At 45.9% G+C, this 26,858-nt stretch overlaps 1 protein-coding gene across 1 annotated transcript in view; it reads left to right on the top strand.

Annotated features, from left to right (window-relative positions):
- LOC147732424 (uncharacterized) overlaps positions 1-26,858 on the top strand; it is a 2,559,122-nt gene that overhangs the window by 1,828,768 nt on the left and 703,496 nt on the right. The window lies entirely within an intron of this gene.

The following is a 26,858-nucleotide window of genomic DNA, read 5'->3' on the forward strand; positions in this document are numbered from 1 at the left end:
GCAATTACCGTCGCATCCCTGCAAAGTAGCAGGGATGCGCCATTAATTGTGCGGCCCGCTACCACCACCAAACATGGTGCGCCGTATTTGCAATGCGGCGCACCATGGGCCCAAAACGTCACCGAAGCTTTACTGCTGGAGTTGCGTCGCAACGATGGCGCAGCTCCATCAATGCTCTGGGGTACCCTATCTCCCCAATGCTGGGTCAAGCCGTACGTCTGCTTCAAGCAGGTGCAGGGTTTGTGTGACGCATCATTGTCCTAAAGGTGACTGATTGATATTTTGTAGATTTCCCTCAGCCACTATTAGGATGTGTTCCAGCGCAGGAATGCCCTCCCTTGCGCCGGAACGCCCCCTGATGGCGCAGGGCTTTATAACGGGATGCATCTCCCAAATGCGTCACGTTGTTATAATATTATACGCCGCACCATGGCGCCCTTTTTTGTTTAGCTGCTGCGCCACAAAAGTCACGCAAGAACGGCGCAAAAGAGCCGCAAGGGCTTAAATCTGCCCCTTCCTTTGTAACCCTGACAATAAGAAAAATAGTGGCGGTGGATTGATAGTTTGACTATTTAAATGACTGGTAATGTAGCAGGCAACTGTTAGTGTTGTCACTGATCTGACTGAAATCACAATGGAGTTTGTCTGTCACTTTGCGTCTTGCCTGCGGACTGCTGCCTGCCAGTCCTAGGTGAACGTTTCAGTACTTTGTTTAGTGAGTTACGTGACTTTCGAAGTCACAGGTCCGCAAATAAATGAAAAGTAACCATAATCAATATAATTTCGCGGAAATATTTTGTTATTGTTCTTTTGAAATGTTTGATTTGGTTGACATTGACAAGCAACAATCATCCATGTTTTCTGTTCTTTCTTTCATGTTGTACGTCAGCTCCCCCCAGGGGCGAGAGGAGGACACAGGAGCAGCAGGCGGCGCATGCTGTTCAACAGGGCCAGGATCGGGCAGGCGAGGGCTCCTCTGCTGGCCCCAGTAAGTTTTCATTTTAGACTAGTACCTATTTTTCCTAGCGTTCCTCATTTGACTTTTTTCAAAATTGTCTTTGCTCTTCTTGTAGACTGTATCTAAATTCTTATCCTGCCTCTACTATGACTCCCTGTGGTATTACTAGATTATTCTTATTAGTCTGTCTGTGTAGCTAACTAAGATTGCACGGTTGGCGAAACTCCCATGATTCTAGTCAGCAATAGCTCTATCAACTTAGTGCAGTCCTCTGGGATTGTCCATAATGTCTTTTGAAGTGTTCTATCTGGACTCATGCTTGCAAAAATTGCAAAACCTTTCGCTCAGTCACTCTAGTCTGGACCAAAAAACACAGATTGTATTTAAGTTTAAAAGCTTTATTAAAAGTAAACACATTTATTAAAATGAAGTCATAATAAAACTAAACGTTTAACTGATAATGGAAAAGTGGTTAGTGCTGACGATTAATTGAAGACATTTCTTGTGGTCGAGCCGAGCTCTCACCTGGTTTCAACTTGATCTTGTTGTTAGAAGTCCATCTTCTGTCTGTGTGGAGAAAAATGGTGCGTGTTAAAAAAACAGCCTTCATCAGTTGTGCCAAAAAGTGCAGCAAGACAACCTTCCCTGGAAAAAGGGACATTTTTTTTAACTTTAACGTAGACAGTCACAAATTACATTGTTTTCACATGTCTTCATTCCTAGACCAAATACTAGTGACTAGTGAGTGCTTTATTCTAACATTCTTAAATGTACTTTGTAGGTGGAACATCTGGTGGCGGGGCCAGTGTGGAGGTGGTGGTGCTCGACACGGAGGCGGAGGGCGATTCTTCAGGGGAGGAGGCGGCGGCGGCGGCTGTGAGAGTTGAGACGGTGGTGGTGGCGGCCAGAGGTAAGCTCTTATATATTCCTTACTTATTGAGATTGAAGACTAGCTGGGAAGGCAAGAATATGAGATGCATGGCTGGGTGAATGATGAAGCAATGATGGGTGGAAGGACAACAGCCTGGGTGGGTGACACAGAAACTGTATGTGTCCATATACCTGGATCATGCTACTATCTGACTCTTAGATAGCATATGTGTATCTAGAGCAGGGGTACTCCTAGTACGGCCCGCGGGCCGGTGGTGGCCCGGCAAGCCTTCCTTGGCGGTGCGCAGACCTTGCAGACAATCACTGCTCCCCCGGCCCCCACAGAGCAGAGGCTTTTTTGTATTTCACCTGTTAGCGCCCCTGCATCTCCACTCTGACAATCACTGCTCCCCCGGCCCCCACAGAGCAGAGTGGAGATGCAAGGCCACAAAGAGGTGAAATAGAACAAAGCCTCTGCTCTGTGGGGCCGGGCAAGCAGTGATTGTCAGGGTGGAGAAGCAGGGGCGCTAAAACAAACAAAGCCTCAATAATATGTTAATGGTCTTTTAAAGACCTGTTAAGTACTTTGGTGTTGTTGTCTGTGTGTGCGCGTTGAGGAAGCGGTCTCAACCCGGGCTGAAGGCTGACACAGATAGACACACACACAGTGAGATGACAGAGGGGGAGGGAGAGGGAGGGCAGGAGGGAGAGAGAGATGGAGGGAGGGCAGGAGGGAGAGCAGGAGGGAGAGAGATGTATGTAAATGCTGGGTCTGGTGGCTCAGTGGATGAGGGCATCTGCTGCAGGGACCTGTGTGCAACCTCATGGTCACAAGTTATCGTTTTGCTTTAGCCCCGCCCCCTCTGACTCCGCCCCCACCAGTGCGGCCCTCGGCCCCAAACTACACTGTAAATGTAGCCCCTGAGAGAAAGTTTGTGAGTACCCATGATCTAGAGAGAGTAGACGGTCAGTGGATGAACTAAGTGTAACTTTGAAGAGCATGTAACACTGCACCCGCACGTCCGTTCCAGTGTAGGAAAGGCAAGGAAAAGAACTTTTAATTTTGTCCAAATACTACCATAAATAGTAGCAGTAGTTTGTATTGCAAGCACTGCATAGATCCGGTTATTATGGTGGCCACTCCCTACCTCTCTTAATAAGTTTAGTAGTACTCAGTCATTCATGTGTGGATGTATCAGTGGTCACTCAATAAAAAGCAAAGCACCTAAAGTCATCCCATATATAAGCAAAAACATCCCATGTGAAGTGATAGATAATCAGATTATTTATCTTCTTCAATTTTCCATTTCTAGTACTCATTTCCACTGTAGGGTGAAAGTTAAATTAATTAAGCAGTAGCCCTTGAGTTGTAACAGAGTATTCTCAGTGCCACCCGTAATAGAAAAGTAAGAGCTTCACCACTTGCATGTACTGGACGGGTACAGTAACGCAACGGCAACGCAAGTCTAGGTCACTCCTCATGGCGTGCGTCTCTTTTTCTCGGGTGCAAGTTTACTGCGCTGGCATTATGCCGGCTTGCAGAAAATAACGTACCAATTTTCCAAAACAAGAGATAAGAAGAAGAATAAGACTGGTGTACTTTCATAGTCGACTCCAATGGAAGTCCACAGTGCTCGTAGAATTTGTTCCTTAAACTCCCACTAATGTTAGAGCAAGGATGAAGAAGTGTGAGGTTAGATAGATACTGGCCTCAATAGTTATGTAAAGCGCTTGCAAGTTGCTAGTTGTACTGCAACACAAATTTCTGCTGAATGATTGAGTTAATCTTAAAGAGCATTGGTTACAGACTATGTCTTTCTTTCTTCATATAGGTTCTCCTTCCAAACGAACAAGGAGGAAGGAGCTGGCTAGAGCGGCCCGGCAACGGAGGATCGAGGCCACTGTTGCGGAATATCGGCGGCTGGTGGCCCTGGAGGACGTGGAAAGTGTGCAGTCGACAACTACAACAACGTCGTCTGCATCGGCCTCCGTGGCCCCACGGGCTGCCACCCAGCACAGTGGTCCACCCAGACTGAGCCGGGCTGCCAAAGGCAAACGCCACCGCTGAGCAGCAAGGCCAACAGCTGCCTCTCACAGGCATTGCACCTGCAAGGCAGTGAAGGCACGCCTGCGCCGCACTACCCTGATGGTGTCCCGCCTTCAGCAGGAGCTCGCCTTGCTCCGCGAGGAGCATGATGCCCTGGCCCAAAAAGTTAACAGCATCCACCCATAGTGTCCCTTGCCCCTTTTTTAGAGACTTTTGGGGGGTGGGAATTGGGAGTTGGGTTTTTGGGGACTTTTGAAGGACAATCGTTGGGGTTAGGGAGGGTCTTGCGGGAGATTATTTTGTTAGGGATATAAATATACTTTTTCAAACTTTATCTGAGCATACCTGTTTTTTACTGCTTGCCTGGTGGGTGGGGGTTTAACGTTGACTGTTTTCCTGAAAGTTTAGTTCCATTTTCTTCCTTTAAGTGTAAATGCCCAAATGTTTTCAACACTAAGTGCCTCTCACAGACTAAGTGAAGTGAATCCAAGAGTCCTAGGACTTTAGTAGTACTACCTTCAGTCTCTCGTCTCTCGTACTAATACTCCATTATACCCCCAAACCACCAAACGCTTATCTTACCTGTAATTTGTGTTTGAAAGTAGGGCTAGACCCAGGGCTGGCTCCACGGGAAACACCGAATAACGTTGGCAATCTTGGTCGGATAAAATTTCCTCATAGCGGTGGTACTAGTGGTGTGACACAGTGGCAGTTGCATGCCTATGAAAAAAAAGAAAATGAAATCTGGTTTGTCCTCCTGAGCAATTCAACGGTACAACTGAGAATATAGCAGGTGACAGAAGTACAGTAGAGCAGTGCCACATTGTAGCCTAACAAATGGTAAAGTATAACTACTAATTCGGTTGAAGTTCTTTCACATTAGCAATGGTTCTTTGTCAAGCAGAGTAAGAATATATCCTCGGATTTCTTCACCAGCCTGTTGCTATCACCTTATCCTCCCCACCCAGCAAGTGTGTGGATTTATTGCTGTAATAATAATTTAGTCACACATCAATCAAAACCACACAGCCCGGGGGAAGAGGGTTAGGGTTTGAAAAATGGATGGGTACGGGGGTTTTTGGGAAAGGTTTTGGGAGACAAGAAAAAATAGCACAGCATAGACAAACTATTGTGAACATAAACAAATCTTTGGGTACAAACCTATCCATCAATCTTTGAAAGTGCATGCACTACTGCATGCATGTCAGTGAAAAGTAAGTAGTACATTCGACAACTGTGGAAAGAAAGAATGCGACAGTACAGGGCCTGTGTGGAATTATTGATAACGATATTCAACATAAGGTCTCTGTAGCCAGATACCCGAGAGCCTTGCTGGTCACTATAAATCCATTCACAACAACACTCAATGGGGTTGGTCTGGAAGGTGTCAGGTTTACTCCCCGTGATCCAGTCGATGCAAATATGGTTCCACCTCCAAATGTCACCAACACCCAGAAGTGTAAACACAGGGTGTTCGAGCCATTAGGCGGGGGAGAAAAATAACAAACTAAAATAAAAAATGTGGGATGGGTCAAGGTAGGGTCAGCAGGGAAAGGATACCTGTAACAGAAGACAAGACAGGCATCAGTGAAGTGCTGTCCTAACATACAAGGGTACTCTCATATAGTCTCACTAAATAACCAAGGAAGTAGACAAGTACCTGAGCACCAAGAAAACATGACCTTGGATAGGAAATACTATAGCCCTTCTGCCACAATCTGTGAGGAAGGCCTAAGAAACACATAAACATATAGTTAACGAACACACTCCTGTCGCACCAAACACACTCGCGTTATACTAAGACATCAAACCCACTACTCACAACATACCACAAACTTGGTAGAGGACTCAATGTACAAAGGGGGTTCCAAATAGTCAAAGCAAAGATGTATGGTCCAACAAAAAGGAAGAGGGAAACGGTAGTGTGTAGGAAGCAAGAACTACAACACTGCGCTCTCTAAGTAATGACCCAGTAGAGAATCTTTGGTGAAGGTCAAACAGAAAAACGTAGTTGCGACCACCACTGAATTCTGCCAACAACACACCCCACGGTGCACTACACAAAGAGAACTGGGGTAGCCTGTAGTTACCTCACTACATGCCCAGTTATGGAGGTCCTTTGAAATACACAGTTATACAACGGAGACGCGTAGTTGTCCTTACTACCGCGCTCCGTTTTAATAGTACAAAAACGATCACCGATGTGAACGCTAACACGTGGTATAGACCGCCACTGTGCTCCGCCACACACAATTCAACCAAACAGGAATTCATCAAAGGTAGAATTCTGTTAGAAAACAGTCACAGAACCTCCCTTAACAATCCGTTCAGGCAGTAATCAGCTGACCGCACGGGCGGCCGAAGAGTTTAGAGCGGCTTTACCTGAAGACGCGTGAAGTCCGTCTACCGCCAAGGACAGAACACGGAAGCGCTCCCCACTGAGCCTCAGGGGGGGGGGGGGGGAAGGTGATAGTCCACAGGAGACACGATAGAAGAGCATGCAGAGCGTCCGCTCTCATGCCGGTGCAGAACAGAAACCAGAATAACGCGCAACAGGAAGTGCGTCTGTTCCCCAGATAAACTTCCTGCAAGTCTCCCGCCTACTCATGGGAAATGTAGTTTCATAGTACGGTAGGCGCTTAGGGGCTGCGTAACCTGACAGAAGGTATAGTAGATAGAAAAGGAGAAATTGCTTTTTTTCTAGGTGTCCCCTCACTCACCAGGGTTGCCCCTTGGTGACATGCTTCATCATTGGGGCCATCCCAGTCCTCTACGGCCTGGGGCGTGCTGCGACTTGCGAATTACGTAGGAGCACTTACAAATGACTATGTGTGGTGCAGATGTGATAGTGGAGTGGACTAAGTGATGTGTTAAGGGATCAATTTAGAAGCCTAGAGAGAGCCAAGAAATGCAGTCACAGTCAGAGAAAAAGGCAAGGGATACTGTATCTATGTGGTTGTAGTGGTCCTGTTGGAAGTGGTAAGTAAGTTGCCTGCAGAAAAAAAATCCTCCTATTAGCGGCACTCCTCCATTGCAGCCGACGCTTCGTCCATCGATGTTGGTCACCAGAAGACACCCTGTAAAAAAAAGCACAGCATAGACAAACAATTGAACATAAACAATTCTTTGGGTACAAACCTATCCATCAATCTTTGAAAGTGCATGCACTACTGCATGCATGTCAGTGAAAAGTAAGTAGTACATTCGACAACTGTGGAAGAAAGAATGCAACAGTAAAGGGCCTATGTGTAAATTATTGATAACGATATTCAACATAAGGTCTCTGTAGCCAGATACCCGAGAGCCTTGCTGGTCACTATAAATCCATTCACAACAACACTCAGTGGGGTTGGTCTGGAAGGTATAGTAGATAGAAAAGGAGAAATTGCTTTTTTTCTAGGTGTCCCCTCACTCACCAGGGTTGCCCCTTGGTGACATGCTTCATCATTGGGGCCATCCCAGTCCTCTACGGCCTGGGGCGTGCTGTGACTTGCGAATTACGTAGGAGCACTTACAAATGACTATGTGTGGTGCAGATGTGATAGTGGAGTGGACTAAGTGATGTGTTAAGGGATCAATGTAGAAGCCGAGAGAGAGCCAAGAAATGCAGTCACAGTCAGAGAAAAAGGCAAGGGATACTGTATCTATGTGGTTGTAGTGGTCCTGTTGGAAGTGGTAAGTAAGTTGCCTGCAGAAAAAAAATCCTCCTATTAGCGGCACTCCTCCATTGCAGCCGACGCTTCGTCCATCGATGTTGGTCACCAGAAGACACCCTGTCCACTGCCTGCCTGATGCTGAATTGTGGCTCGCTACTGTGAAGCCTGACTCCATCCTTTTTTCCCCATTGCAGAGACTGAAACCCGGCCTGTAATTATTCAACGAAAAACAGGAAGTGATATAATATTACAACACCACTGATAAATAAATATAAGGTATGTAGGCTGTGGAGTGCAAAAAGTCACAATTTGTTTTTCCTAGTAGACAGTACAATATTTTTGAAAGTGTGTACTCTGAGTCACCTTTTGAAGGATAAATAAGTATGGGCAAATTAATGTAGCGGATCTTGCCCCTCAAGCTAGGTGTACTGTAAACTGTGTTTTAGAACAAAATTAGATCTTCCTAGCAGTGCTCCCACCCAGACCCTTACTAAAGCCAGTCGCAAAAATGTAGAAGACCCCCAATCAAATCTCAAAAAACGAGGCCTAGCAGAAAACTGGTGACAAAACTTACTTTGAAAGTAAAAGTAGGCCGAAGTACCCCCTTCCTAATTACCCATTACCCACCGTGGATTGCATTCAAACCACTTGCAAGCAACCAAGCAAAAGTAGCCATAGCCAGCATCGCTCCAAGACTCGAAATCCCCCCCACTCAAACACATGCAATAGAAATACTGCTAACCCTAACGAACCCTAAGTTAAGAATAGTGGCAAAGGCTTTCTTTAACTATGCCAAATCCCCCCTTTCCCACCATGGATTTTCTTCAAATGACTTGCAACCAAAATTACACATTCTCACGAGTGCTCTAAGACCCCAGAACTCAGTTGGAAAAATCTAGAACACCCCGAAACACATGCAATCCTGCTGCTAGGGCTAACCCTAACGAACCCTAAGTTACAAAAAGTGCCAAAACTAAAGGCTTTTCCGCGCGGATTTTGTCCCAACCACTTCTACCCGGTATTAGACCTTCCCAGGAATGCCCCAAGACCCGGCAACCCACCCGCCAAGAAGCGTAACACCCCCAAACAGGCCAAAAGCAAAATCTCATACTTGCAATATTTCTGGGCCTTCGGTCCAAACGCGCTGCGTAGCTAGGCCATAAGTCGGGGTTGGCACGACGGATTTCCTGAAAAGCAAATGCAATCAAGATTAGAGTGTCCCAGCAGTGCTCCCAGACCACGAAACTCACCCACAAACACCAGGAAGCCCCCCAAACAGGCCCCCGAAAACGCTACATAGAGCAAAATGTCAGAAATAGCCCAAAAAAAAATCGGCCTGGATTTTGTCCCAACCACTTCTAGCCGGTATTAGACCTTCCCAGGAATGCCCCAAGACCCGTCAACCCACCCGCCAAGAAGCATAACACCCCCAAACAGGCCAAAAGCAAAATCTCATACTTGCAATATTTCTGGGCCTTCGGTCCAAACGCGCTGCGTAGCTAGGCCATAAGTCGGGGTTGGCACGATGGATTTCCTGAAAAGCAAATGCAATCAAGATTAGAGTGTCCCAGCAGTGCTCCCAGACCACGAAACTCACCCACAAACACCAGGAAGCCCCCCAAACAGGCCCCCGAAAACGCTACATAGAGCAAAATGTCAGAAATAGCCAAAAAAAAATCGGCCTGGATTTTGTCCCAACCACTTCTACCCGGTATTAGACCTTCCGAGGAATGCCCCAAGACCCGTCAACCCACCCGCCAAGAAGCATAACACCCCCAAACAGGCCAAAAGCAAAATCTCATACTTGCAATATTTCTGGGCCTTCGGTCCAAACGCGCTGCGTAGCTAGGCCATAAGTCGGGGTTGGCACGACGGATTTCCTGAAAAGCAAATGCAATCAAGATTAGAGTGTCCCAGCAGTGCTCCCAGACCACGAAACTCACCCACAAACACCAGGAAGCCCCCCAAACAGGACCCCCGAAAACGCTACATAGAGCAAAATGTCAGAAATAGCAAAAAAAAATATCGGCCTGGATTTTGTCCCAACCACTTCTACCCGGTATTAGACCTTCCCAGGAATGCCCCAAGACCCGGCAACCCACCCGCCAAGAAGCATAACACCCCCAAACAGGCCAAAAGCAAAATCTCATACTTGCAATATTTCTGGGCCTTCGGTCCAAACGCGCTGCGTAGCTAGGCCATAAGTCGGGGTTGGCACGACGGATTTCCTGAAAAGCAAATGCAATCAAGATTAGAGTGTCCCAGCAATGCTCCCAGACCACGAAACTCACCCACAAACAGACGGAACCCCCCCTAAGAGCACCTCAAAGGCAAGCAAGTCATCAAAAACACAAAAAAAATTCCGCCTGGGATTTGGTCCAAAACACTTTTATCCGGTATTAGAGCTTCCCAGCAATGGCCCCAGAGCCGTCAACCCAGGAGAAAACGAGTAGAAGACCCCCAAACAGCCAAAGAGCAAAAGTACAAAAATGGGGACTTAGTCAATTTTTCACAAATTTCCCAAATCACTCCGCTCGCGCTCTGCAGCTAGGCCCTAAGTCCTCTCTGCCACCATGGATTTGCTTCAAACCTCTTGCAAAGTAAAGTATATATAGCCAGCAGTGCTCCCAGACCACGAAACTCACCCACAAACACCAGGAAGACCCCCAAACAGGCCCCCGAAAACGCTACATAGAGCAAAATGTCAGAAATAGCCAAAAAAAAATCGGCCTGGATTTTGTCCCAACCACTTCTACCCGGTATTAGACCTTCCCAGGAATGCCCCAAGACCCGTCAACCCACCCGCCAAGAAGCATAACACCCCCAAACAGGCCAAAAGCAAAATCTCATACTTGCAATATTTCTGGGCCTTCGGTCCAAACGCACTGCGTAGCTAGGCCATAAGTCGGGGTTGGCACGACGGATTTCCTGAAAAGCAAATGCAATCAAGATTAGAGTGTCCCAGCAGTGCTCCCAGACCACGAAACTCACCCACAAACACCAGGAAGCCCCCCAAACAGGACCCCCGAAAACGCTACATAGAGCAAAATGTCAGAAATAGCAAAAAAAAATATCGGCCTGGATTTTGTCCCAACCACTTCTACCCGGTATTAGACCTTCCCAGGAATGCCCCAAGACCCGGCAACCCACCCGCCAAGAAGCATAACACCCCCAAACAGGCCAAAAGCAAAATCTCATACTTGCAATATTTCTGGGCCTTCGGTCCAAACGCGCTGCGTAGCTAGGCCATAAGTCGGGGTTGGCACGACGGATTTCCTGAAAAGCAAATGCAATCAAGATTAGAGTGTCCCAGCAATGCTCCCAGACCACGAAACTCACCCACAAACAGACGGAACCCCCCCTAAGAGCACCTCAAAGGCAAGCAAGTCATCAAAAACACAAAAAATTTTCCGCCTCGGATTTGGTCCAAACCACTTTTAGTGCTTCCCAGCAATGGCCCCAGACCCGTCAACTCACCTGCAAAGAGGTAGAACAACACCCCCACAAGTGCTGAGTCTTTCTTCATTGGGCGTAAACCAGCCCTCTGCTTTGATGGAAATAGGAGTCTGGAGGAGGAGGATAGAGGAGCATGTTCTTCTGAACTTGTGAACCTGAGGAATGCAGACTGCGGCACCTTCAAATAAATTAGCAAACAAGTGAAGACAGTTCTGCTGATGGGCTTGTTTTTGTGATTATCTGATTAAAGTTTGAATTATATTAACTGTGCACAACAAAGAAAGACAGACACACAGGAATAAAAGTGAATAAGGATGAAAAAGAAAGTTATTGATTCGTTGTCTCATTTTCAGGGCTCGAACTCGGTATCACGGTCCAGGAATAAGAATAAGGCTTCCTCATCATACTCTGCGAATTCAGACAGGGAGAGCTCAGTGTCACCTGACAGAGTAGAAATTCCCTCATCTATGTTGCTGGCCACCTCCTCTTCATCCGGCACGCTCTCTCGTACTCTGAAATCTGGTGGTATGAGGTGCTGATTCATCTTGATCATTGTTAACCTCTCCACATTTTTGGGCGAAAGGCGGCTCCGTTTGGGAGTTACAATCCCACCAGCCGCACTGAAAACCCGTTCAGAAGACACGCTTGCGAGTGGGCAAGACAAGTAGTTTAAATCCAGGTTGGTGAGCTGTGGCCACAATTCTTTTTTCCCATGCCAATACGCCAATGGGTCAGAATTAACATAGACCTCTGTTGAGTCATTCAGATAGTCCTTCACCATCGACTCAAGGTCCTCATCCAAGGTTCCTCCACTTTGCTTAGCTCTTGCTGTGCCTCTGACCTTTTGAGAACCAAACCCACGCAGAGCTAGCCAATCCTCTTCAGCCTCCAATGTTTCTGTTGTCTTTCGTGCAGATGATCCGGTTGCCGGTGTCTTTAACGGCTGAGAGGTCACTTGTGCCACAGCCACAGGTGCAGAAGTGGATTGTTTTGACTGGGGATGGCCTGCTGATGTACTGCCATTTCCTTCAATTTCCAGCCGTTCTGTTTCAAACTTCTTGGCTGACAAGGCTAGCCAACGTTTGTACTTTAGAACATGTTCATCATCAAAAGGAAAGAATGCTTGGCCTGCCAGCGCCTTTTTGTAGCGTGGATCCAGAATAGTAGCACAAATGTAATGCTGTTCTGAGTGGATCTTTTTAAGACGTTCATCACCTTGTAGGAGCTCTAATAATTGCTCGGCCAGAAGCAAAGAGTCTTGGTTTTTATCTTTTCTAAACACAGAACACACCTCCTTCAGTTGGTCCTCCAGCATGTACAACAATGGGATAGCTTTTCCCAAATTAGAGTCCTCCTTGCTGACTGCACGCGTGAAGAACTCAAAAGGACGAAGCATGCGTGTCAGGCTTTCAACTATGTTCCATTGCGGCCCACCCATCCTCAGCTCCTCTGCACCCTCTTTAAGGAAATATTGATCGAGTTCCGTATACTGCTCATACAGACGCTCAAGCATGTAGAAGGTTGAGTTCCAACGTGTTACCACCTCCTGGATGAGTGCTTTCACTGGCATTTGATGTTGATATAGCAGGCTCCTCAGCTGCTTCCGGGCCTTAAAAGAATGGCTGAAATGCTTGCACATTTTTCGGCAGGTGTCCAATACACCGTACGCTGCACTGCCTTTATTACCCAAGAATTTTTGGACAACCAGGTTTATACAGTGCGCCAAACACGGCACTCTGAAATAGTAACCGTCCCTCATGGCCTTAACTATATTGGAGCCATTGTCCGTGGAAACATAACCAACCTTGCGTTTTAGTGGGGACAGACAGTTAAGGACCTTTGTGTTAAAGACATCCAAAATGTTTTCTGCTGTGTGACGTTTCTCCAAACCAAACATGGCTAGTGTTGCATGTTTCCGAGCACCTTTAAAAACAATGTTAGTGTCAACACCTGAGTTTAGCTTTGCTTTAGCCCCTGAAAAAGAGACCCAGTGTGCAGTGATGCACATGTAATCAGCGCCTGCGCCACTGGTCCACATGTCTGTTGTCAGATGTATAGTGTGAACAGCACTCTTCTGCAAAGCTGCCCCAATCACCTTCAGAACATCTTCATGTAGTGCTGGAACCGCAACTCGTGCAAAATAGAACCGGCTAGGAACCTTCCATTTAGGGCAGAGCGCTGTCACTAATTCTAGAAAACCAACCCCTTCTACAAAAGAAAAAGGGAGAAGGTCCAGAGCTAGCATTTTAGCCAGCTTAGTGTTATACAGACGGGTCATTGGGTGGTTGCGTTCATATTGTGCTTCTGTAAACAACATCTTTTTAATGTTGCCCTGGACCAATGATTTACGGGATGATGATGATCTCTTCGACCCAGTTACGCTCGCTGATGAACTTTTCCGCATTGATGTCTCACTCTCTCCCACACTCTTAGTGTGGCTCCCATGGGGTGTGCTGCTGACATGGGAACTGGGTGTAAGTGAAGTGTTTGAATCGTCTTCTTCTACCTCCTCGTCATCAGCAGATGAAAAATCAACGTTTTCATTACGTGCAATTCCGGCTTTCTTGACCGCCTCTAGGTGCGGAAACCATTGGACAGGGTGCCTTCTCTCAAGATGACCTCTCTGGCCTCCGGTACCATAGTTAGAACCAAGCTTACCACGACTAACTCGAAGCTTACAAAGGCTACAAATGGCTACGTTTTCCTTTTTTGGGCAAACACTAAAGAAGTCCCAAACTGGAGACTTGAAATGTCTTTGGGGGCCGGAGGAGGCGGCGATACTGGTGGTGGTGGTCCTGCTGCTAATGCCAGATGAAGTGGAGGATGTGGATTGCCGAACTTCAGTACGTTTTGCACTTTCACCACCACGAATTGAGGTCGAGGACGAGGTGGGTACCTTCTTGCGAAGAAATATGGAAGCGGTAGGTTTTGGTGTACTACTTAACTCCAAATCTAATGATTCCATTTCCATTGCCTCCTCGCCGACATCATCATCACGCTCAGCAGCTTCTCGGGATAGGGTCAAAATGTCTCTTTGCTGCATGCCCGGTGGGGCTGCAGTGACCTTTGTGATGACTGGCTCGTCGTCATCGTGAGAGGCTTCATCACCAGCAGTATCTGTCACTTCTTGTTGAGCCTCATCACACTCCATAGGTTTGAGTTTTTGGACGACCTTCCTTTTATGCTTAGGTACCGGTGTCAGATCATGGTGTGCCTCACTGTCAGACCGCAGTTGTGGTTCCCAAGACGGATCACTTGCATCAGAAGGAGGTGGGCTTGAAGAAGATGTAGACACCCCCCTTGATCTTTTCCTTGCTAGGGATGTGGAAGACAATGAATGATCATCAGGAGGAGTGGCTTCCAATGATACCTCGGCTTCATTGTCGATTTCCTGATGTGCCCCTACTTCGGGAGGAACAACTATTGTGGGCACTTGTGAACCTCCATGCACCTTTGCTTGCGCATCTCCTTTTGCTGCCTCTCCTTCCACATGTACTTGGGCGTGTACTTGCACATGGTGTTGTTGTTGCGGCTGTGGTTGTTCAACACTTGTCAGATGAGTTACAACAACCTGTGTTGATTCAGGGACATTGCTGCTACTTTCTTGCGATGAGCCAACATCACTGGTCGATGGTGATTGGAGAAGTACACTGACTGCCTCTGAAGCACTCAAGGGCTTTGACTTAAGTTGGCGTGGTGGTGGAGGCACTGAACCCAATGGAGCAGGGGTGCTGCTCCCAGCTTGGTCCCCAGCAGATCCTGCTGCTGCAGGCGTACTTTTTTTTTTGCTCCCAAAAAAAGTGGCGGGTGGCACACCAGCCTCCTTGGTAACTTGCTTCTTCTGCTCCTTACTAGCAACTTTCTTGCTAGAGGAGCTACGGAGAACTTTCTTTGGGGGCGGGGCCATCTTCTTCAGAGCAGGTCAGACAGCAGGCCGCAGTTGCACGAATTGTAGAGTTGTCTGAGGCCAGACGTGACGTCGCGTGACGTTATGCTGCACACACACACCGCTGCAGGACTTCTTCCAGGCACTGGTGGTTCTCTTGAGTCTTGTGCACCTAAAAAAAATGGAAGACAGAGGAACATCAGTTCAGTTATAGAGCACAAAAAAATCGAAAAACACTGCAAAATCAGCACAATCCCAATCCATCCATGCCCTACATAATGTTTAAATTCAAGACAACCCACAGAAAGACTAGGCCCATGCAAGACTCACTACCCCTGGGCATAAATAAAGGTTGAAAAGTAGGCAAAATGGTTGGAGGCCTAACAACAAAGCCTGCATTTAAAATGGCCACTTGACTGCCAGCACATGGCCAGTGCCTGTAGCTGCACTCAAAATGGCCACCAGCCACATGGCATGTCCCTCCCCATGAACACCCCCAAAAATCGAAAAACACTGCAAAATCAGCACAATCCCATTCAATCCATGGCCTCCATGATGTTTAAATTCAAGACAACCCACAGAAATACTAGGCCCATGCAAGACTCACTACCCCTGGGCATAAATAAAGGTTGAAAAGTAGGCAAAATGGTTGGAGGCCTAACAACAAAGCCTGCATTCAAAATGGCCACTTGCCTGCCAGCACATGGCCAGTGCCTGTAGCTGCACTCAAAATGGCCACCAGCCACATGGCATGTCCCTCCCCATGAACACCCCCAAAAATCGAAAAACACTGCAAAATCAGCACAATCCCATTCCATCCATGGCCTCCATGATGTTTAAATTCAAGACAGCCCACAGAAAGACTAGGCCCATGCTAGACTCAAATACCCCTGGTGAAAAGGCCACAAGTACAGGCCCAAAAAACGAAAATCACTGAAAAATCTGCACAATCCCATTCCATCCATGGCCTCCATGATGTTTAAATTCAAGACAACCCACAGAAAGACTAGGCCCATGCAAGACTCACTACCCCTGGGCATAAATAAAGGTTGAAAAGTAGGCAAAATGGTTGGAGGCCTAACAACAAAGCCTGCATTTAAAATGGCCACTTGCCTGCCAGCACATGGCCAGTGCCTGTAGCTGCACTCAAAATGGCCACCAGCCACATGGCATGTCCCTCCCCATGAACACCCCCAAAAATCGAAAAACACTGCAAAATCAGCACAATCCCATTCAATCCATGGCCTCCATGATGTTTAAATTCAAGACAACCCACAGAAATACTAGGCCCATGCAAGACTCACTACCCCTGGGCATAAATAAAGGTTGAAAAGTAGGCAAAATGGTTGGAGGCCTAACAACAAAGCCTGCATTCAAAATGGCCACTTGCCTGCCAGCACATGGCCAGTGCCTGTAGCTGCACTCAAAATGGCCACCAGCCACATGGCATGTCCCTCCCCATGAACACCCCCAAAAATCGAAAAACACTGCAAAATCAGCACAATCCCATTCAATCCATGGCCTCCATGATGTTTAAATTCAAGACAACCCACAGAAATACTAGGCCCATGCAAGACTCACTACCCCTGGGCATAAATAAAGGTTGAAAAGTAGGCAAAATGGTTGGAGGCCTAACAACAAAGCCTGCATTCAAAAAGGCCACTTGCCTGCCAGCACATGGCCAGTGCCTGTAGCTGCACTCAAAATGGCCACCAGCCACATGGCATGTCCCTCCCCATGAACACCCCCAAAAATCGAAAAACACTGCAAAATCAGCACAATCCCATTCCATCCATGGCCTCCATGATGTTTAAATTCAAGACAGCCCACAGAAAGACTAGGCCCATGCTAGACTCAAATACCCCTGGTGAAAAGGCCACAAGTACAGGCCCAAAAAACGAAAATCACTGAAAAATCTGCACAATCCCATTCCATCCATGGCCTCCATGATGTTTAAATTCAAGACAACCCACAGAAAGACTAGGCCCATGCAAGACTCACTGCCCCTGGGCATAAATAAAGGTTGAAAAGTAGGCAAAATGGTTGGAGGCCTAACAACAAAGCCTGCATTCAAAATGGCCACTTGCCTGCCAGCACATGGCCAGTGCCTGTAGCTGCACTCAAAATGGCCACCAGCCACATGGCATGTCCCTCCCCATGAACACCCCCAAAAATAGAAAAACACTGCAAAATCAGCACAATCCCATTCAATCCATGGCCTCCATGATGTTTAAATTCAAGACAACTCACAGAAATACTAGGCCCATGCAAGACTCACTACCCCTGGGCATAAATAAAGGTTGAAAAGTAGGCAAAATGGTTGGAGGCCTAACAACAAAGCCTGCATTCAAAATGGCCACTTGCCTGCCAGCACATGGCCAGTGCCTGTAGCTGCACTCAAAATGGCCACCAGCCACATGGCATGTCCCTCCCCATGAACACCCCCAAAAATCGAAAAACACTGCAAAATCAGCACAATCCCATTCAATCCATGGCCTCCATGATGTTTAAATTCAAGACAACCCACAGAAATACTAGGCCCATGCAAGACTCACTACCCCTGGGCATAAATAAAGGTTGAAAAGTAGGCAAAATGGTTGGAGGCCTAACAACAAAGCATGCATTCAAAAAGGCCACTTGCCTGCCAGCACATGGCCAGTGCCTGTAGCTGCACTCAAAATGGCCACCAGCCACATGGCATGTCCCTCCCCATGAACACCCCCAAAAATCGAAAAACACTGCAAAATCAGCACAATCCCATTCCATCCATGGCCTCAATGATGTTTAAATTCAAGACAGCCCACAGAAAGACTAGGCCCATGCTAGACTCAAATACCCCTGGTGAAAAGGCCACAAGTACAGGCCCAAAAAACGAAAATCACTGAAAAATCTGCACAATCCCATTCCATCCATGGCCTCCATGATGTTTAAATTCAAGACAACCCACAGAAAGACTAGGCCCATGCAAGACTCACTGCCCCTGGGCATAAATAAAGGTTGAAAAGTAGGCAAAATGGTTGGAGGCCTAACAACAAAGCCTGCATTCAAAATGGCCACTTGCCTGCCAGCACATGGCCAGTGCCTGTAGCTGCACTCAAAATGGCCACCAGCCACATGGCATGTCCCTCCCCATGAACACCCCCAAAAATCGAAAAACACTGCAAAATCAGCACAATCCCATTCCATCCATGCCCTCCATGATGTTTAAATTCAAGACAGCCCACAGAAAGACTAGGCCCATGCTAGACTCAAATACCCCTGGTGAAAAGGCCACAAGTACAGGCCCAAAAAACGAAAATCACTGAAAAATCTGCACAATCCCATTCCATCCATGGCCTCCATGATGTTTAAATTCAAGACAACCCACAGAAAGACTAGGCCCATGCAAGACTCACTGCCCCTGGGCATAAATAAAGGTTGAAAAGTAGGCAAAATGGTTGGAGGCCTAACAACAAAGCCTGCATTCAAAATGGCCACTTGCCTGCCAGCACATGGCCAGTGCCTGTAGCTGCACTCAAAATGGCCACCAGCCACATGGCATGTCCCTCCCCATGAACACCCCCAAAAATAGAAAAACACTGCAAAATCAGCACAATCCCATTCAATCCATGGCCTCCATGATGTTTAAATTCAAGACAACCCACAGAAATACTAGGCCCATGCAAGACTCACTACCCCTGGGCATAAATAAAGGTTGAAAAGTAGGCAAAATGGTTGGAGGCCTAACAACAAAGCCTGCATTCAAAATGGCCACTTGCCTGCCAGCACATGGCCAGTGCCTGTAGCTGCACTCAAAATGGCCACCAGCCACATGGCATGTCCCTCCCCATGAACACCCCCAAAAATCGAAAAACACTGCAAAATCAGCGCAATCCCATTCAATCCATGGCCTCCATGATGTTTAAATTCAAGACAACCCACAGAAATACTAGGCCCATGCAAGACTCACTACCCCTGGGCATAAATAAAGGTTGAAAAGTAGGCAAAATGGTTGGAGGCCTAACAACAAAGCATGCATTCAAAAAGGCCACTTGCCTGCCAGCACATGGCCAGTGCCTGTAGCTGCACTCAAAATGGCCACCAGCCACATGGCATGTCCCTCCCCATGAACACCCCCAAAAATCGAAAAACACTGCAAAATCAGCACAATCCCATTCCATCCATGGCCTCCATGATGTTTAAATTCAAGACAGCCCACAGAAAGACTAGGCCCATGCTAGACTCAAATACCCCTGGTGAAAAGGCCACAAGTACAGGCCCAAAAAACGAAAATCACTGAAAAATCTGCACAATCCCATTCCATCCATGGCCTCCATGATGTTTAAATTCAAGACAACCCACAGAAAGACTTGGCCCATGCAAGACTCACTGCCCCTGGGCATAAATAAAGGTTGAAAAGTAGGCAAAATGGTTGGAGGCCTAACAACAAAGCCTGCATTCAAAATGGCCACTTGCCTGCCAGCACATGGCCAGTGCCTGTAGCTGCACTCAAAATGGCCACCAGCCACATGGCATGTCCCTCCCCATGAACACCCCCAAAAATCGAAAAACACTGCAAAATCAGCACAATCCCATTCAATCCATGGCCTCCATGATGTTTAAATTCAAGACAACCCACAGAAATACTAGGCCCATGCAAGACTCACTACCCCTGGGCATAAATAAAGGTTGAAAAGTAGGCAAAATGGTTGGAGGCCTAACAACAAAGCATGCATTCAAAAAGGCCACTTGCCTGCCAGCACATGGCCAGTGCCTGTAGCTGCACTCAAAATGGCCACCAGCCACATGGCATGTCCCTCCCCATGAACACCCCCAAAAATCGAAAAACACTGCAAAATCAGCACAATCCCATTCCATCCATGGCCTCCATGATGTTTAAATTCAAGACAGCCCACAGAAAGACTAGGCCCATGCTAGACTCAAATACCCCTGGTGAAAAGGCCACAAGTACAGGCCCAAAAAACGAAAATCACTGAAAAATCTGCACAATCCCATTCCATCCATGGCCTCCATGATGTTTAAATTCAAGACAACCCACAGAAAGACTAGGCCCATGCAAGACTCACTGCCCCTGGGCATAAATAAAGGTTGAAAAGTAGGCAAAATGGTTGGAGGCCTAACAACAAAGCCTGCATTCAAAATGGCCACTTGCCTGCCAGCACATGGCCAGTGCCTGTAGCTGCACTCAAAATGGCCACCAGCCACATGGCATGTCCCTCCCCATGAACACCCCCAAAAATCGAAAAACACTGCAAAATCAGCACAATCCCATTCCATCCATGCCCTCCATGATGTTTAAATTCAAGACAGCCCACAGAAAGACTAGGCCCATGCTAGACTCAAATACCCCTGGTGAAAAGGCCACAAGTACAGGCCCAAAAAACGAAAATCACTGAAAAATCTGCACAATCCCATTCCATCCATGCCCTCCATGATGTTTAAATTCAAGACAGCCCACAGAAAGACTAGGCCCATGCACCACTCACTACCCCTGGTCAAGGCCCCAACAACAGGTCAAAAATCGAAAAACACAGAAAAATCAGCACAATCCCAATTCATCTATGGCCTCCATGATGTTTAAGTTCAAGACAACCCACAGAAAGAATCAGTCCACCCACCACTGAGTACCCCTGGGCAAAAGGCCCCAAAACAGCCCAAAAATCGAAAATTCCAAAATTTTAGTTGCAGCAACTGTAATGCCCCAAACAAACTTACTTGTAAAATTTCTAATCCAACAGTGATCCAAAGAAAGTCAAAAAGGCCTCAAATCCAAAGATCCAGCAGCATCCACAAAAAGTAATCCTTCCAGCTCCACATCCAAATGAAAAGTGACCAGGAGATGGACAAAGCACTGGGAGGAGCCTGCTGAACAGGAACAGGAAGTTGAAGACTATGGGGCACTTCCTTCCTCCCACCCCCCTGCCCCCCTCCCCAAAATGGACTCCTCGCTAAAAAAGTGCAGGCAAATGTCAAACTAAGGAGTTATTCACATAAAAATCATCATTTCTAGAAGGTTTATGCTGCTTGCTGGTGGATTTCTTGTGCAGAATTGCAAATTTATATTTTCGCTCGCCGCATCTCAAATCTCGCAATTGCGAAGTACCGCGAGACGTGGTCTCGCCGTACTAGCGTTGACAAACTATCGCTGGCAAGCCGCGATGACGTAATCGCGCTCGCCAATTCCCGCGGGATCACACAGCAAGATCCAAAATGGCGCAGCACTCGCAAACTATCGAAAAAAACAACTCGGCAAACGATGATAAACGCCGCGCGCCGCAAAAATTGTATCACCAACGCCGCGCGCCGCCAAAAAAATCCGCTGCGTGCGAATTTGCGGATTTTGCGGGAAATCCGCAAATCTCGCGGATTGCGGATTTCCCGAAAATCCGCAAAATCCGCGAGCGTAACGGATTTTCCGCCCATGCTTAATAACAACTGGGTGGATATTCAAACTGCTTGAACCAAAATAATAGTAAAGAGTTCTGGAGGATAGTTGCAGAAGCAACAGGCACACGGAAAGCTATTTATTCCTCTCCAATTCCACCATCGGAGTGGGAAATGTGTCTCTTTGAGCCTTATAAATCAAATTTCTACAGCTTGGAAAAAACGATATAGCCTGGACACAGAAAGGAGGAAAAATTCACTGACTTGATAGCACCATCACCAAAAGAAATAGCTCTATATATAAAGGCAGCAAGATCTACTGCAGGAACCGGCCCAGATAAAATCCCCATTAAAGTTCTTCAATGTAATCCTGAAGGCTGGAGCAAGTTTTTGGCTCCTTTATTTTCTGATTGTTTTTCCACTGGGAGAATTCCAAAATCATTGCAGGGGAGTATTGTGGTTCCCATCCTGAAAAAAGGATCCCGTCTGTCGCCCAGTAACTATCGAGAGATAGCCCTATTGGATGCTACAGGGAAGATCTTTTCAACATGTGTGCTGGCACATCTGAAAGATTAGGCATTCTCCACAGGAGTGATACCAATGACTCGGGCTGGCTTTCGACCAAAGCACTCTGTGACGGATAACATTGCAGCTTTGCAAACAGTCATAGACAAATATGCAGTAATGAAGCAGCAAACTGTTTATTGTGTTTTCGTTGATTTTACCACTGCCTTTAATCGTGTAGATAGGCCAAGCCTTTGGTCTAAGTTAGGGAAGCTTGGAATACACAACAATCTCCTCACTATAATTATTGCCTTACATTCTGCAACATGGTATAAGGTTCAGCTGGGGGGTGAAAAGGGTTTGACAGGGCCTATTGTTATGAGGAACGGCCTCAAACAAGGCTTCATCCTAGCCCCCATTTTATTTTCCCTGTACATAAGTGACCTCTCAGAGTGTTTACAAACAATTAACAATTTCCCACCAAAAATAGGGTCTAGGGACATGCACATCTTAATGTACGCCGACGACGTGGCAATTATGGATCTTACTCCGGTAGGTTTACAAAGAAATCTTAATGCTCTAGACCAGTATGCCAAAGAAAATATTCTTATACCAAATACCTCTAAAAATAAAGTTCTTCCCTTCAGGGGTAGAAAGCACTATCTCCACTATAACTGGACATTAGATAAGAAACCTCTAGAGACTTTGAAGGAATATGTTTACTTGGGGAGAATTTTTACCCAGTCCTTCGTAAATTCGTCCCATATTGGGCATATAAGTGTAAAGGCTGATGCCCACATTGGTGGACTACTGAGATTTTATTCCTCCTCAGGTAACAGACATTTTGCACCCATGCTTGAGGTCTACTGTTCAAAAGTACCACTAATTTTATTATAGCCTTGGAATATATTCCGATCAAGGAATGGCATCAACTAAATGTAATAGAAGGGACTTTACTACGTAAACTGCTAAGAATCAACCAGTCAGCCCCTGTTCAAGCAATCTGCCTTGAGTTGTCCATAGTCAGCGTATATGCAAAAGCTATTACAAATATATTTCGCTGGGCCTATAGTCTCTTACACGCAGACCAAGGGACTATAAAACATATTTTGAAACTGGAAACATTTAGAGTAGAGGCATCTCATTATACTTTGAATAAGAACTTAACTATTGCACTAAACCGGTCTGGTTGCACATTTGCACTTTTGAAATCTAGGACTTCTACACATCTGAAGCTCTATCTAAAGAACCTGACCTTAAGAATAAATTGAGTCAGATGTAGACCATTGTTCTCGGCTAAAACACTTTGCACACCTGGCAGACAGTCAACAAAATAAAACTCCACAATGATACATACGTTTTTCATTAGAGCATAGGGTTCGGCGTTCCATAATTTTAATGAGGTTGGGGATTCTACCCTTAAAGAACCTGACTTTTAATTGGTATAAACTGGATAGTTCCACAGAAATTTGGGATTTATATAATGGAGTACTGGAGGATTTCTTACACGTGTTATTAGTCTGTCCAAATTCGACTCTGGTAGAGGCCTGGCGCCGGCATATAAAGCCTTAGGGCTAGATGTAGGTAATTATATTTTACCACTTCTAAAATACCGAATTTTACCGATTCGGTATTTAAGAAGTGGTAAAATAGAAGGGGGCACATGTAGGTATTTCAGAATCGGTAAATACCGAATCTGTAAGATTCGGTATTTACCGATTCGGTAAATACAGAATCGGTATCCCCCATTGATTCCTATGGGGCTTGAAGCCCATAGGAATCAATGGTGAATACCGAATCGGTATTTACCGATTCCGTAATTACTGATTCCTGCAAGGGTGCAGGGGGTGTCACTTTGACACCCTCTAGCACCCCAAACAGAGGCATGTGTGCCATGTGGCACACATACATGCCCTAAGGGCATGTCTGGCTGTCACATGGCATAGGTGTGCATGCACACATGTGCATGCACACCTGGATTCGGTATTTTACCACCCAATTGGATTGGGTGGTAAAATACCGAATCTGAAAGGCCTGCAGCACTCAAAGATGTGCTACCTACATGTGCTTTTACAGAATCTGTATTTTTACCGAGTCTGTATTTACTGATTCGGTAATTTTACTGAATCTGTAAATACAGATTCGGTAAAATACCGATTCTGTAAAGCATGGTCCTACATTAGAAAACCCTAATACCGGTCGGAAACGGCCGAAATCGGCCGTTTCCGACCGGTATTAGGGCTCCTACATCGGGCCCTAGAGGCCAGATGTAGGAGCCCTAATACTGGTCGGAAACGGACGATTTCGGCCGTTTCCGACCGGTATTAGGGTTTTCAGATGTAGGGGGCTGAAAAATACAGAATCGGTATATTTACCGATTCGGTAAAATTACCGATTCGGTAAATTACCGACTCGGTAAATATACCGATTCTATAATTACAAATGTAGGTGGCACAGTTTACAGTGCCACAGGCCCTTAAGAGTCGGTATTTTACCACACAATCCTATTGTGTGGTAAAATACCGAATTCAGGTGTGCATGCACATCTGTGCATGCACACTTGTGCAATGTGACACACAGACATGCCCTTAGGGCATGTATGTGTGCCACATTGCACACAAGCCTGTACTTGGGGTGCTAGAGGGTGTCAATGTGACACCCCCTGCACCATTGCAGGATTCGGTGTTTACCGATTCTGTAAATACAGAATCAGTATTTCCCATTGATTCCTATGGGCTTCAAAGCCCATAGGAATCAATGGGAAATACCGATTCTGTATTTACAGAATCGGTAAATACCGATTTTTACAGATTCGGTAATTCAGATTTTAAAATTACCTACATCTGCCCCCTTCTCATTTACAGACTCTTAAATACCGAATCTGTAAAATTCGGTATTTAAGAGTCTGTAAATGGGAATTGCCTACATCTAGCCCTAGATCTTTTAGACATAATTTTAGCTCTGCAAAAAGTTTAATTTAATTTTGTAAATCTCTGCCAGATGAATTTACTTGTTATAATCTGTATACATTTATTTAACGTTTTTAAAAATAGTTTTAATGTCTTCTGAATAACGTAACTGTTTTATTATTGTTTAATTATGTATTTGTTGACCTAAGTTGAGGTCTAAATCAAGTTTAATAAAATTGAATTGGAATTGGGTACCGCATACACTGGCACTCATGTATGGATGCACAGACTTTCAGTAGTAATTCATGGTACCGTTTAGTAACTATACATTGCTACTTGTGACCACTTAGCTTTGCACCCTTGCCTTTTAGGTAACCTGGCAAGTGTTCTTCTCAAAGTAGGTGTGGTTAATGTGATGCAATTTTTAGTATCAGGTTGTCAGAGCAAGCTGTAAATCATTCCTAAATAGCATGTGACAAGCTCAAATTCTCAGTAAAGATCCCAGTGAAACATTGTGTAGTATAACTTCCTGGGATCTCACCGTGTCTCTAGAAATAGGATGAGATGTCCCCTCCCAATATTGGGCTTTCTGTATGCCACTTTGTATGTATTAGTTAATTGCAGGATGGCCTGGGTTTTGGTTACAAATTAGTTCATCTGTAGCCCTACATGTGCCGATTGATAGTGTACACCATGATTTAAATATTATATAAAGCCTAAAAACACAACTTGTAATTTAGTTGTTTACCTCATTTTATTTCAGTTTTTGTGTCGAAAAATACATCGTCAAACCATATAATGAAAACATGACGATATTATTTATACACTTTGTAATAATGTGTCTACAGCACAGTAGATTCCAATGTCATTATCCTATAGTCACATTCTCCAACATAATTGAGAGCCCCTTTCATGATAACCTAAAAAGCTGGCCAATTTAGTGTGACAATTCTTTGCTAAGGTTCAACAACAACCTGTTCCGCGAGTTTTCACATATATAAGCTAAACTCCCATAATAAACTAGTATGTACAGTGCTCATTCACATTTAAAATCATCGCAGCACTTGGGGGAAACATTTGGGCAAATTCGTCTGTGCCCTCCTTAGTCTCGAGACCGACGTCATCATTGGGGAAGATGGTTTCTTTAGAACCAGATGGCGTAGCGTTGCGTCGCTTGTGTTCTCACGTCATTGTGTCATCACAGCCGTGCCTTAGAAACCGGGATCCGGCCATGGAAGGGCCCAATCATCTTTGCTAAGCACTGCTGCGGAGGCCTCCTTGGCTGCTGACCTTCTCTGCGATAAAGAAGAATATTGCTCTGCGCCCTGCCCTCCTTGCCTTTGTAATCCACAGCGTTTTTTTTTTTGTTGAAGTTTTATATAGTGCGAATTAGGCCCAAGGTATTTGAGGTCTTTACATGAGCAACAGTTACATTATACAAGAACACATTTATTTTTTGGTTGGTGAGGAGAATAACAGAATGTGGAGCCGACACCGAGACTGGAACCTGGTTCTCCTGCCGGTGCCGTAACGAAACTCGAGGGGCCCCCTCCAAAAATGGTGTCACTGGGCAGTACAACCTTGCAAATATCGCTGATGGTCACATCGCAACATTTATAAGGCTGCCCCAGCATTTAATTAGACGTTAGTTTTTGGAGAAAACCGTTGTTTTCGCCAAAAACTATTGTCTGCTAAAATGCAGGCCTTACCTATCCCTAACATTGGGGGTGGATTATGCTGATATGACCACAGGGTCGTATCAGCAAGGTTATCGCCGTTTTGCAGGGAACATCGCTGGAAAACCAGTGATGTTCCTTGCAAAACGGCAATTTACCCGCTATCGCTGGAATTTTTATCGCCCTGGAGAAACGCGTTGTTAATAACGTGCTACCAGGGTGATACATTCCAGAGTTAGACGGCAATAAATAAAAAAGCGCTAAGCGCGCTTTGCGTTATTTATCGCCGTCCCTTGATGATATGCCCCTGAGTTCTGCTCACCATTTTAATGAAATAATAATATAGTGCAGGTTACTCCGTGTGGTAAACAGTTGCTCCTTGAGCAAATTGGTCTTCCTTGTTTCACTTCAGTAGCAGACTAACCTGAATATATTCACCTCATGCCCACGGTGCACCTTGACATTCAAACAAAATGGCCGAATGTGCTTACTGGTTGAATGTGCTGCAACAT

The sequence above is a fragment of the Lissotriton vulgaris genome, chromosome 2_1, assembly GCF_964263255.1.
Source record: "Lissotriton vulgaris chromosome 2_1, aLisVul1.2, whole genome shotgun sequence".
NCBI lineage: Eukaryota > Metazoa > Chordata > Amphibia > Caudata > Salamandridae > Lissotriton > Lissotriton vulgaris.